Source organism: Saimiri boliviensis, chromosome 16 (genome assembly GCF_048565385.1).
Source record: "Saimiri boliviensis isolate mSaiBol1 chromosome 16, mSaiBol1.pri, whole genome shotgun sequence".
Taxonomy (NCBI): Eukaryota; Metazoa; Chordata; class Mammalia; order Primates; family Cebidae; genus Saimiri; species Saimiri boliviensis.
This window is the reverse complement of record NC_133464.1, coordinates 57,593-64,879: the sequence shown is the minus strand read 5'-3', so window position 1 is coordinate 64,879 and position 7,287 is coordinate 57,593.

Sequence of the window (7,287 nt, the reverse complement as noted above, 5' to 3'; positions counted from 1 at the left end):
CTGTGGTGCCCAGAATTGTGGAAATGGGAAGCACGCATTCCAGAAGTGGGTTACTGGGGGTGATAGTAACAGAGCCATTGTGGCTTCCATGCCTTAATTCTGAGACCCATATATTTTTTCTTTGTGGGATAGTGCATCAAATAATGGTCATTGATTTAGCATGCACATTGTATACTGGAGGATGGGGCCCTATTGTTAATTTCTAATAATGTTTAGAAATTTTACAAATGTTTCTAAACATCATTAGAAATTAATGTCAATGCCACTCAAGAGTTTGTGAACACTGCTCTGCGTACATATCGTCTAATGGAAGAACGCTATGAAAAACTCCCGGGAACATAAACATCTTAAACAGAACTTGCCGTTGTGTATCAAAGACTCTACTAATGATGCAGTCTCCCAGTACAAACAATACATATGACTTGTCCTCAGCTTTTCAATCTGGGTTTGCTCTATGGCAGAATTAGAATTTAAAACACCATGTCAGCCAACTCAGTGAAGTTCAATTGTGAGTAGAATTTCTGCTTCTGAATTCTTATAGTTTAAATGATGGCCGATGTGTTGTAAGCTCCAGAAACTTCTTTGAAAATGTGTGGGCAAAAAAAAAATCTTTCTCTAATAGCTGTGGAAAGAATGTAGTCTCACTAAAGGGAATTAGACTAGGGGATATAGATTTAATTTCATTCACTTTGATTTTAAAGCAAAATATGGTAAGAATTTGATAAATTTATGAACCCAAACTAACCAGAATCCTCAACTTAATTTTTGTTGTTTGTTGCTACACTCATATTTCATGAGAAGGAGACAAAGAGTAGAAACTAGTTCACACTTGAGATTTATGTCCCTCCAAAAATCACCTTCCAGGGATGCATGAATCCTGTACAGATTCAATCCAGTGTTCACATCCCATATTTACAATTCCTATTCAGAGGTAATAATGTTTAAAATAATGACTCAGAAATGTTATAAAATGTAAAATGATCAAAGGAAGATTCATTAACATTCTGGAGACTGTGCCTATTTGGGAAAGAAAATTTGCCTATGTACTTAAAAAAGCACACACACACACACAACTGAATAGATTGACAAGTGTTCTAAATTAACTCCGAGTTAATCTAATAATCAATTTCCAAAGCATTCTACTCATCTATGGTCTTACTCTGCTTGATTTAACCCATACCTCACTTGGTAGCATCTATGTCCTCAGTAGTTTAGGCAATTTTTTCTCAAAGCCCCATGTCATCAGCAGTGCAAGGTTAGAGGTATCCTGGTTCATACATGTGTGTGTCTTTCCACACGTCAGACTTCTATTGAAGAAGAACTCATCCTAATTCTCTTAGTTCTCCAGAGAATTTCTAATCACAAAAGCCATGAGCTACAAGGAGTTCCCAAGGAGACAGTTCTCCTTAGCACTTCCCATTCACTCCATAGTCAGAGCCATGGGCAACACAGACTCAATCCATTTGACAAGTCAGTCTATATTGCATACCATACATAATAGTATATTTAACCAATATATAAATATTATAGGTTAAATATTCCACAACAAACAAGGTAGCACTTAACATCAAGAGGACAAAGAGATAGGAGAAAGGGTAAATGAGCAAGTCCCAGTGGGAGTGAAGAAGACAAAAGGATTCCTGGTCTGGTCCATTGGTCTCCCAAGGAGGAGACTTTGATGTGGAAGAGCCTTAGAGCTCTGCTTTGGAAGCAGAGCTGAAGCCATCACTCTGGTCTTCCTCCTCTTAGGCCAATGCCCCTATCTACATGTGTCATTTTTTGCTTCATTCCAGATTGGCAAGATTGTAATAATGAAAGATGACAGGGTTGCTTATGCACCTTGTATTCTTGTCTGTTATAACTATAAACCTGAGTATATGTTTCCCAGAATAGTTAATCATCTAGTAGAAGAAGATAGTGTGATTTCTTGTCCTGTAAATCATGAAAACACACCTCCTGTACCTTCTCTTAATGTTTGCCATATTGTTTTTCAGGCTACAAGGAATTGGTCTCAGTGTCATTGTGTATAAATACTGCCCGTTGCTCTCTCCTTATTAGTAGATGCTGAGTAACATTACAAGGTAATAATTGGTTATACTGTATGAGGAGAATAACAGTTTATAACAATATTACTTGCAATAAACTTCATACTTTCTTTTCCTATTCAGTGAAGCAATTGTTTGGCTTTATGGCCACACAGACAGTTTTTCTTTCGTAGCTAAGTTTATTTTGTCATAAGGCAATCAGGTGGCACAAAAGTATCAACAACTACAGGAAACCAACATCTAGCAAGGAAATTTGAAAATCATGTTCACCCTGAATAAACAAGTGTCTTTAAAAAAATGCTTCCAACTTTTAACATCAAACAGAAAAGTTGAAAAAGAAGTACTGTACATTCACCCTTTATTTAGATTCACAGATTAACATTTTCTGGGATTGGCTTTGTGTGTCTCTTTGTCTCTTTTCTTCTTCACATACACACTCATTTTCTCTCTCTTACATACACATACATATACATGCACACACACATTTTGGGGAGCTCTGAACTGCTTGAAAGCAAATTGCAGACATCAAGATTATACAAAAATACTTAAGGGGTTTTTCCCAAAATTAGCACATTCTTTTATATTACTAAAATAACAATCACAAGACATTTGCTACTGATAATTAATATTATGTAGTATACAGTCTAAATTTAAATGTCTCCACTTGCTCTCTAATATTCTTTATATTAGTCAGGGATCTTATACTGGATTTTTTTGTCATGTTTATTATTTTCATCAGTCTAGAATATTGCTTCCCCTCCACCCTTTTCCCTCATCTTTTACAGCCTTGACATTTTTGAAGAGTCCAGACCAATTGTCTCATAGAATATTTCTCAAACTGAATTCATCTAACTGTTCTTCTGGATTAGACAAATTGTTTAGGCAAATATTATGTTTCTCATTGCATTGTATTGGGAAGTTTATAATGTCACTTTATCTCAATATTTGTGAAGCTAAGTTTCATCTCTTCGATTTAAATTCCATACTTAATAAACATTTGATGGATAATAGAGATATATGAATGTCCTTTTCCTAACAGTATGTTAGTGTATAGTGCTAGGAGTAATTTCATGCCAGAATCTCATATTACCTTGGTGGTATTTGCAAAACGGGTATTTTTAAAATTCATTTTTTTTTTGTTTTTTTTGGAGACAGAGTGTCGCTCTTGTTACCCAGGCTGGAGTGCAATGGCACGATCTTGGCTCACCGCAACCTCCGCCTCCTGGGTTGAAGCAATTCTCCTGCCTCAGCCTCCTGAGTAGCTGGGACTACAGGCACGCGCCACCATGCCCAGCTAATTTTTTGTATTTTTAGTAGAAACAGGGTTTCACCACGTTGACCAGGATGGTCTCGATCTCTCGACCTCGTGATCCACCCGCCTCGGCCTCCCAAAGTACTGGGATTACAGGCTTGAGCCACCGCACCCGGCCAGAATTCAGACATTTTTCTAGATCAGGGGCCAGTAGATTTTTCCAGTAAAGAGTCACATTCTAAGTCTTTTAGGCTTTGTGGGCCACATATGGTCTCTGTTACATATTCTATTTCTTCTTTAGCTGTGTAAAAATTATTAGCTCATGGACTGCAGGAAAATGGTCTGCAGCAGGATTTGGGCCATGAGTAGTAGTTTATCAAAGTCCTGTTCTGTGTTATAAAGAAGAGCTTTCCTTTTCCTTGTAACACCTGTGTGTGTGTGTGTGTGTGTGTGTGTGTGTCTGTGTCTCTCTGTGTGTGTCTGTGTCTCTCTGTGTGTGTGTCTCTCTCTCTGCGTGTGTGTGTGTGTGTGTCAGAGGGAGAGAATGAGATTCTTTAATAACTTTGTTTCTTTTATAGAGTTGGTCTCTTTAAGTTTTTTGTTTTTTAAATAAATATTCTTTGGATTTAACTTAGGTAAATAACACTGTCTTAAGAAAATTTCAATTTCATTTTCTTCTATGCTTTCTGATACAATAGCCACTAGCTGCATGAGACTGTTCAAATTTAAACCAATTATAATAAAATTATAATTAGAAATTAAATAAATTAATAATTAGAAAAAATTTAGTTTCTCAGTCACATGAGCCACATTTAAGTGTACAAGTATTCACTCAACACACGTAGCTAGTGGCTACATATTGAACAGTGCAGATGTAGGATATTTTTATAATTTAGAAGTTGAATTGGATAGTAATAAATGCAGATTTCAAATGTATTTGCACAGATTTGTGCAAAATAGTCCCTCATAATTAGAGATAACATAATTTTTTATTGTCTTTTTTTGCTTTTATGCTTATTTCCCTTCTTACTAATTTGTCTATTTCCTTTTTTTTAAGGTACCAAAGTATTTATTATATCTACTATTTTTCTGTTTTTATCTCACATTTTCCTTTCCTTATGCTTCCTTTGATTTAGTTTATCAGTTTGTTTTTTTTTAAACTTTTATTTTAGGTTCAGAGGTACCTGTGCAGGTCTATTATATAAGTGTCACTGGGGATTGTAGTACAGATTATTTAGTCACCTATGTGGTAGGCACTGTACCTTATAGGTAGTTTTTCAGTCCTGACCCTCCTCTTTTCTTCATCCTCAAATAAGTCCCGGTGTCTATTGTGTCCATGTGTACTTAATGTTGAGCTTCTACTTGTGAGAACATGTAGTATGTGGACTGGGCTCAGCTGGGTGGTGCTTCTTTTCTTGGCTAGGTTTTCTCATGTGCCTGCAGTTGTGTGTCTGAATCTGGGATGGCTTTCTGTTCCATGTGGGTTCCCATCCTCCAAAAAGCTAGCTCAGATTGTTCATGTGGCTGCTTCGGAGGCTTCTAAGCAATAGGCCAAAAGCCACTCTACCCTGTTGGTCAAAGGTGGTTTTGTGGCCAGCCCAGATTCAAGTGGTGTCTGCTCATCTGCTGTAACAGAGCATCACAGACTGAGTAGCTTCAACAACAGAAATGTATTTTTCTCATGATTCTGGAGGCTGGAAATTCCAGATCAGTTATCCACAAGTTGGTTCATATGGTCTTTCCTCTGTGTGTGCCCTGGTGTCTCCCTGTGTGTCTACATTTTCTCCTCTTGTAAGGACCCCAGTCAGACTGGATGAGGGCCTAGCCTAATGACCTCGTTTTAACTTTATTGCCTCTTTAAAGGCCCTATTTCCAAATACAGTCACATTCAGACATACCGGGGGTTGGGGCTTCAACATACAAATTTTGCGATGATACAATTTAGCCCATAACAAGGGGGAAGAAAAACACCATCTCTTGATCTTGAGGAGCTGCAGTAAGATTGAAAAGAAGCATGTACAGTGGGGGACATAACCGAGATCATGATTGTGAAAAAGTTGACTCATCCCCCACACCTGGCCTGGTTTGTGCAAAAGCAACACACACGGGCACCTCCTCTCACCAGCTGTACCTTCTCCCTCCTTCCCCTGCAAGCCTTTTCCTGGAGTTTATTGGTGATCCCAAGCCTCCGGCCTGGAAGTGCTACCTCCTCCCGGTGCTGATGTTCCTCTCGGCCTGCCTGCAAACACTGTTTAAGCAGCAGAACACGTACTGGCTCAAGGTGCTGCAGATGAGGCTGCAGTCGGCCATTGCTTGTCTGGTGTACAGAAAGGTGAGCCCTGGGGGACAAGTGCAGGTCTTCCCAGCTGGGAAAAGGAACATAACTGAACTGGTTGGTAGTAATGCTATCAGCAGCTGAGAACGCTTTCAGTCCTTACTTATTAGAGTCACTCACAATATATTCTCACTTCCTTTGTTATTTCTCTTTATTTATATGTATTTATTTTTTTGAGACAGAGTCTCTACCCACCGTGACTTCCCAGAGTGCTGGGATTACAGGTGTGAGCCACCTCGCCCGGCCTCCCTTCCTTCTTAAGTCTGAGTCCTATTCTGCTGTGCGGATGGATCACACTGTGTTTATCTTTTCATCTAATGGTGGACCCATCAGTTGATTTTGCCTTTTGGCTGTTGTGAATAGCACTGCTGTGAGCACAGGTGTGCAAATACCTCCCTGAGTTCCTGCTTTCTATTCTTTTGGAATGGATGGCTGTGGCTTTGTTAGAGCAAATGGTAATGCTGTGTGTAAGTGTTTTGAGGGACCACCATTTGTAAAGTGTTTTGTCATTGTTGTTGATATGGAGTCTCACTGTGTCACCCAGACTAGAGTGCAGTGGCATGATCAGGCCTCACTGCAACCTCCTCCTCCCAGGTTCAAGCCATTCTCATGCCTCGGCCTACTGAGTAGCTGAGATTATAGGCACTGGCCACCACACATGGCTCATTTTTGTATTTTTAGTAGAGACAGGGTTTTACCATGTTGGCCAGGCTGGTCGCAAACTCCTGGCCTCAGGTGATCGGTCCACCTCGGCCTCCCAGAGTGCTGGGATTACAGGTGCGAGCCACCTCATCTGGCTCTTGTAAAGTGTTCTAATCATCCTGTTTTACTGTTCTTCAGCTGGGGTTGTGATCTCAGCCCTGTTTCTCTCTGCTCCTGCTAAGGAACTTCCCATAGGCAGCCCAGTCCCCAACTCTGTCCAGGAGACAGCATAGCTGGAAGTGAAGTTGGGTCGGTCCTGCCTCAGTGCTGCTTCTGTTTTAGGTAAATATCCTGTGGGGTCAGGAGAGAAAATCCCAAGTGCACCTGGGGAACACCATGGGCATCCCCCAACTCAGGACTGTGGGAGAGATGGGGTGTTGGAGGAGAGGTAAACCTGGAAGCCACTTAGCCCCACTCTGTCCCTTGCCCCTACCTTTTTTTTTTTTTTTTTTTTTTTTGAGATGGAGTCTTGCTCTGTCACTCAGGTCTGGAGTGCAGTGATGCAATCTTGGCTCACTGCAACCTCCACCTCCCAGGTTCAAGAGATTCTTCTGTTTCATCCGCCTGAGTAGCTGGGACCACAGATGAGTGCTGCCACACCTGGCTCATTTTTGTATTTTTAGTAGAGCTGGGGTTTCACCATGTTGGCCAGGCTGGTCTCCAACTCCTGACCCTAGGTCATCCACCCACCTTGGCCTCCCAAAGTGCTGGGATTCCAAGCGTGAGCCACTGCACTCAGCCAAGCCCTGCTCCATTCTAATCCCACTGCCTGTGAAAGGCTTCTGGAAGCTCACAGAAACAATGACCCCAGTATGATGGCTCCCACTCACTGCTCCCAGAGTTCTGGGGACACACAGTGAGGAGTGATTGTTTTTCTCACTCATCTAGATGTGATGAGCCTGGTCAAAGAAGTTTGCTGTTGCTGACTTGCAGCTGGTTAGGCCCCTGCCCCG